Source organism: Mirounga leonina, unplaced genomic scaffold (assembly GCF_011800145.1).
Source record: "Mirounga leonina isolate KUSES-001 unplaced genomic scaffold, KU_Mleo_1.0 Mir_99, whole genome shotgun sequence".
In the NCBI taxonomy this organism is placed as follows: domain Eukaryota; kingdom Metazoa; phylum Chordata; class Mammalia; order Carnivora; family Phocidae; genus Mirounga; species Mirounga leonina.
The window spans coordinates 4,186,387-4,193,233 of record NW_023270971.1 but is presented as its reverse complement, the minus strand read 5'-3'; positions in this window follow the sequence as shown (position 1 = coordinate 4,193,233).

Here is a 6,847-nt window from a genome sequence, read left to right as displayed (position 1 = left end):
CAAGTACAGCCTTCTTTAGCAAGATTCCAGAATGGAGGTGCCTGGGTGGCTCAGTCGGTTAAGCGACTGCCTTCGGCTCAGGTCACGATCCTGGAGTCCCGGGATCGAGTCCCGCATCGGACTCCCTGCTCGGCAGGGAGTCTGCTTCTCCCTCTGACCCTCCCCCCTCTCATGCTCTCTCTCTCTCTCATTCTCTCTCTCAAATAAATAAATAAAATCTTAAAAAAAAAAAAAAGATTCCAGAATGGAGATGGAGAGCCACCAACAGTGAAGAAAGCAGCAGTCCAGGGGAAGAATAAAATTCTTCATGAAAAAGGAAACGAGTGCTATTGGTTCCAAATTCTGCTGTTAGATTTAGAGTTTGTTTGTTTGCTTGTTTTAGCACTTTGTACAAATGTGAAGGAAGGTTAGCAAAGTAAAAAAAAAAAAAAGTAAACATTTTAAATATGTTTGGGATCAAATATTAGGATAAAGAAAGACTCACATTGCTTTTGAGTGCTTTTTATTTTTATTTTTCAGATGGAGTGTTTGCCAAAGGAATGACCACATTTTAAAAAGTTTGGTCAGGGCGCCTGGGTGGCTCAGTTGGTTAAGCAACTGCCTTCGGCTCAGGTCATGATCCTGGAGTCCCGGGATCGAGTCCCGCATCGGGCTCCCTGCTCGGCGGGGAGTCTGCTTCTCCCTCTGACCCTCCCGACCCTCCCCCCCCATCATGTGCTCTCTCGCTCAGTCTCTCTCTCTCAAATAAATAAATAAAATCTTTAAAAAAAAAAAAAAAGTTTGGTCAAAAGATCCATAGATAGACATATTTTGAATTTCCCATCCTACAGCTTAAATGGAAAATCTTGCTATGTATTTCTGTGGTTTTTGCTATGTATTTCTGAGCAAGAAAAATTCAAGTCCAAAGCAGTCATTAGCTTTATACTTACTATGTCCAGCCTGGAATTTAGTTCATACAGAGTGTATTGCCAAGACAGTCTTTTATTTTATGTTGGATGTTTGTTTTTTTTGAAAATGGAATATATTTATGACTTAACAGTCAAGAACCAAAATTACTGTAAAACCACATTGCCACCAACATTTTAAAAATGTCTCCAGAAATAACAAAAGCTTAACTTCTCCTCTTAACAGAAGAAAGAAAACACATTGAAAATTTTAAATTACGAAGTTATCTTTTACAATTTAAAATGAGTTCCCATTTCATATCTTTTTTACCAGTAGAGCTACGATTTAACAGGACTGTGTTACTTAAAAAAAAACAAAACAAAACAAAACACATTTTTCTTTTTGTCCTTGAATACAAACGTATTGAACGATTTCTGTCAAAATGCCTCAATAGTTCATGTTTGAGTGATGAAACACAGATATTGAGAAAATAAAAAAGACACAGCCAGATTAAAAACAAGATAAATGCCCTCATGAACAATCCTCACGAAATGGAAGATGCTTGAATGTGGTGAGCATAGTTAAAGCCGCAAGCCCACTGAGCCATATCTGGGTTGGAACTGAGGGTTTCCTTTCTGCAAGGATGGTGGAGACAAAGAAGCATTTTAAAAGTCAAGCGAGGAGGACTCAGACTCACTTGAAATGAGGAGACCAGGTGGGCTTTCGCACATGTGGACGGAGGTTGAAACCTCTGTCAGAAGCTGATTTAAGGAGGCTTCCAAACAGAGAAAACCTGCCAATGTAGTTCTATGAGCCAAGATGCCTTTTGACTGGGTGGATGACTCTCTAGTCTCTCCAAAAACCATCACTGCAGAGACTCCCTGGCCTGTGAGGTTATTTGCAGGGCCAGTGGCATCTGATGGAGTCAACTACAAAACTACAAAATAGGGATGGGAGCATGGAGGAGGAAGGGAGAAAAAAAAGAATCCCACAAAAACAAAATCCTAAAACTTTCGACTCAAAAATATGCCTCCACACCACATTTCCAAAATACAGGCAAAAAAGGACATCCAATAAAATCAACAATTGGAGCATAAATTTTCTGAAAAGGAAATTAATTTTATAAGGCCTGTGGCCCTAAATATACATTTAAGTTTTTACACAGAAATACATACACACATGCAAATAGAATGGAAAGAAGTGTGTTAAGAATAGATGGTTTTTTAAAAAAATAAGTTAGAAAGCTTGGAAATATAAAATATGTTTTACCCCAGAGGGTAAAAATAAAAATAAATAAATCCACACTGAACTACATCTTAGTGAAACTGCCTAATATTAGGAATAAAGACAAAAAAAAATCTGGTTTCCAGAGTGAAAAAAGAGATTACTTGAAAAAAAATAACAATTGGTCTGGAAGGGTCGTTGGTCTGGCAGGAATTTCGTACTGGCAACAATAGATGCCACTAGAAACTGGAATAATATGGTCGGTGTTTTAGGGAAAATGACTATCGACAAGACTTTTTATATCCCGATAAACTGTCACTCAAGGATAAGGGCAAAATAATGGCATTTTCTGACATACAAGACTAAAGGACTTTACCATCCATAGGTCTTTAGCAAAAGAATTGCTCCTGTATCCACTTCAACAGAAGGAAAATTGCCCAGGAATAGGCACGGAATTAAAGACACAACTGTGAACACAAATAAATTTTTTTAAGTCGGTAAATTGAATAAAAAACTGACAGGAAAATAATCATTGTGTGTGTGTCCATGTGTTCAAAATAGGTAAAACTGAATTTTGGCAACATTACAATAGCAGATAATGTTGAAAGAGTTTGGATCTTTCATTTGTTCGGGACAGAGTAACTTGAAACTGAGCAAGAAAAATTCAAGTCATCCAAAAAACGTATTTAAGAGTAACCACAAAAAATAAAAATAATAACTTCAAAACTCACTGAGGAAAAAAAGGAACAAATAAAGAAAGTTTATAATCTTTTTTTTCATTGTTTCTGCTTCTGTTGAATTTATGAGCAGAAAAAAATTTAAAAAATAAAGGAAGAAATAAATCCAAATATATGAGATATTTTAATAAATGTAAGTGGATTCCCTCCCCCTCCATTAAGAAAATAGAAGCTATTAAATCGGATAAGAAAAAGCTAAAATCTATTTGCTTTCAAAAGTCATACTTTGACATAAAAAGATATCAAAAGATTAACAATAAGGAGGTGGGGAAAATATATTTTAGGCAAATCTGGAAAGTAATGCTTGCATACGCATATACTTTAGGATTATTTTAAAACTTCAATGTGAAAATGCAAGTACTTCTATTAACTGTCCCCCCATATCACCAATGATGGTTTCATGTATAAAAGAATGTGTCCTTGGATTTACTGAGAAGCCCTACAGGCCACACCATACATCACACCATGCAATAATGAAAATGCAATTTGTTCATATTCTTTGAATTACTCGGCTTCTAATAGGTTGTTGCCTAATGACTGAGATTTTGAGAGCTAAGTTGGCAGCAGCAATGATGGGTTCCGAGGACCCGTCAGCGTACCACCATGCATCCACTCATTGAGAAGAACATCATCCATATGAAATCTTTTTTTTTTAGATTTTATTTATTTATTTGACAGAGAGAGAGAGCGAGCACAGGTAGGCAGAGCGGCGGCAGAGGGAGAGGGAGAAGCTGGCTCCCTACTGAGCAGAGAGCTAGACGCGGGACTTGATCCCAGGACCCTGGGATCACGATCTGACCCGAAGGCAGACACTTAACCGACTGAGCCACCCAGGTGCCCCCATATGAAATCTTAATATTAGGAAGACAAAATTCTTACCCTGAAAACAAAAGTTATTGGGCAGTGTTTCGCCTATAATAGATGCCTTTCCCCAAAAGCAGAGCCTGTGATAAAGTCTTGCATGTATTTTAAGTACTCACAGGGAATGTGAGAGAAGCAAAGAGAAGAAAACAGGGGAGCAGGGAAAGGCATTATTAGAATGTGTTATCAAGCTGATCAGTTTGGGGCAATTGGTCCTCCATCTGTGGGCCTCTTTAGAAACTTTAGGAAATATATTTCAGAACAGTACTCCTGCGTGGTGACATTTATGCCTGAGCTCCTATCTCCCATTGGTGAAGGGAGACCCCTAGGGGTAAACTCCCCGACATTTCTAGGTCTTGCTTACCTCCATTTGCATCCAACTTCAAGGGGATGGAGAAGCTGGAAGCCAGGAAGTGAGAGTTACTTAGCATGGATCTAGGGGAAGCGCAGAAAGTTGCACCTCATGAGGTTTGTCAAAACCCCAGTAGAATTGGTACTTGCAAAGTACACTTTGCATTTTCAGACAAGATATCCTCAAACTGTCTATGCAGCAGATACAGGTTAACAGAGTAAAAATAGAGGACCACTTTGATGGCTTAGATCATTAGATTATCTACCCAGTTTATACACTTAGACTTGGTTGCCCTCTATTTGAATAATGAGAGCCCACAGCGATGCACACCCTTTAAGTAAACAGAAAAACACACTTTAGGAGGAGGAAGGAAGATTCAGGTCAGGGTAGGAAAGGAAAACAATTAGTGTGGATAGATTTTGCCAAAATTAGATTTAAACCATGTCAGAACATTCATTTTCCCTTGGTTGATTCTAGCACTTGATTGCCCCCGAAAAAGATTTAATTGGGATAATGTGCCACCATTCGACACGTAGGGCCCTCATTAGGCAGAATTAGCCCCCATCGCCCCTAGGAGACTGGTTTCTTCTGTGCTGTCTATTCATCCTTGCCCCTCATTTCGCTCCGGCACTGAGCTCTGTTCAAATCAGCTGTGGCAGCGTTACAGTATCTGGCTTGGTTTCACTCAGTAGCAGTGGTAAAAAGTATAGATACTTGGGCAGAAAAAAGCCATTTAGAGCCTCTTTCCCTAAACGAGATGGGGTAAGTGGTAGGCATGTAAAGGCTCTGTGACCTTTCCAGTATACTTTGGCTTCTCTCTCTCTCGTTCCTGACAGGGCCAGAGCACACTGGTTGCCCGCTAGCCCTGAAGGAAGCCTGACAAGGAGGAAAGCTTAAGTCGTAAATAGGACTGGTGGCTATAGAAAATATTACTATTGTAGCATCTGACACCAGAATTTCCCTTAAGGCTGACTCAATCAGTGCAAAAAAAAAAAAAAAAAAAAAGCCGGATCCCTATTGCCTGGAAGTGCTGTGATAGCTTTAGGCAAGAGTGAATGCCTTCCTCTGCAAGAAGAAAAGGAATTTATTTATTTCTCTAGATGGGGGAGGAGAGAGGTCATTTGATTTCAGCTTCGTGATCCCGGGCTACTTCTCTAACTGTCCCTGAAGCCTGCTACCTTCCATTTTGGAAATAGAGATGCTAGTAAGTCGATCTAAGCAGTAAAGATAATATTCCATCTTTTTAGACTGGGTAGGGCTGGAGAATTGAAAGAACAGAGAGAGGAGCCAATAAGATGGAGAGAGGCTGAGACCAGGTAAGATGAAGGGGCATGAAACTCCAACGTGCTGCTGGGTGAGCTGGGGACCTTTCAGGGACGGCGATGTCTCTGATTTAATGTGCAATCGTTTGCTTTGTTGTAAATGTGCTCTCCATCACCTGCCAACAAACCCAAAATCTTCAGGAAAGTCTATTTTCTTTTTTTTTTTTTTTTAAGTTTTATTTATTTGACAGAGAGAGACACAGCGAGAGAGGGAACACAAGCAGGGGGAGTGGGAGAGGGAGAAGCAGGCCTCCCGCCGAGCAGGGAGCCCGATGCGGGGCTCGATCCCAGGACCCTGGGATCATGACCTGAGCCGAAGGCAGACGCTCAACGACTGAGCCACCCAGGTGCCCCGAAAGTCTACTTTCAAATTGTCAAATTGTTTTCTCCTTCCCCTGTTCCTCCTTAGGTTGCTTGTCACCGTCTTAGGTACTTGCCATATCTTTCCTTATATTATTGTTATTTGCGTGGTTGCTCTATTACCCCTCCTAGAGTGTGAGCAGCTCAAGAGTGGAGACCATTTTGTTTACCACTGCTTCCCTCCTGGGGCTATCCGGGCCTTGCACATTGAGTAAGTGCTTGTTAAATGGAATTGACTATGCAAATTCAAGAGGGAAGAGGAGATCAGCTTCTACTGGCACATGGCTTCTGTGTGCCAAGCTCTGGGCTAGCATGTTAAGTGGGATAATGTGTGCAGTCTTCATAGCATCCCTTGGAAGGCAGGCAATTTGCAGTTGAAGAAACAGGGGAGCAGCAAGGTTAATTACCTGCAAATGACAAATTTTATGTTGGGAAAGAGAAACTGTTGAAACTGCAGAGCAATACTCTGTATCGTCCAACAGAGAACTTGGCTCTGTAATGACATTTAACATCCCCCTGTCTGTGTAAATCCCCAGGCAGCGGGGAGGAACAGCAGGGGTGTGCTGGAAGCCTGGTCAGAGATTTGTTGCATAAATGCCTTGGCTGGTATCATCCTGGCAGGAATTCCATTTCATGAACTAAAAAAATCAATCATTCCTTCATCAACAAGGAAATCCTTCTCCTTAGAATCAAATCTGAGATGACTCGGTACAAAAGGGATAGAACAAAAGTTATTTTTCTCTTTGCTTGGAAAAGAATCTTCTAGTAAAGGTTAAGTGGAAAAATAGAAGCAACTGTGTATAAATTATAAATGCTCTATTTGGATAGATGTTTCCCCTCCATTCTTTCTCATGACACTGTGATTTTGTTTATTCTGTGATGCTTATGTTTATGTTACTTCTCATTGAATAGTTTGAAAACAATACCCAGATTAGGCAAGTTAAATAAGATCGTATAAATTAGATTACATTAGTTTCTTTTTTTAAATTTTATTTTATTTTATTATGTTAGTCACCATACAGTACATCATTCGCTTTTGATGTAGTGTTCCCTGATTCATTGTTTTCGTTAACACCCAGTGCTCCATGCAATACGTGCCCTCCTTA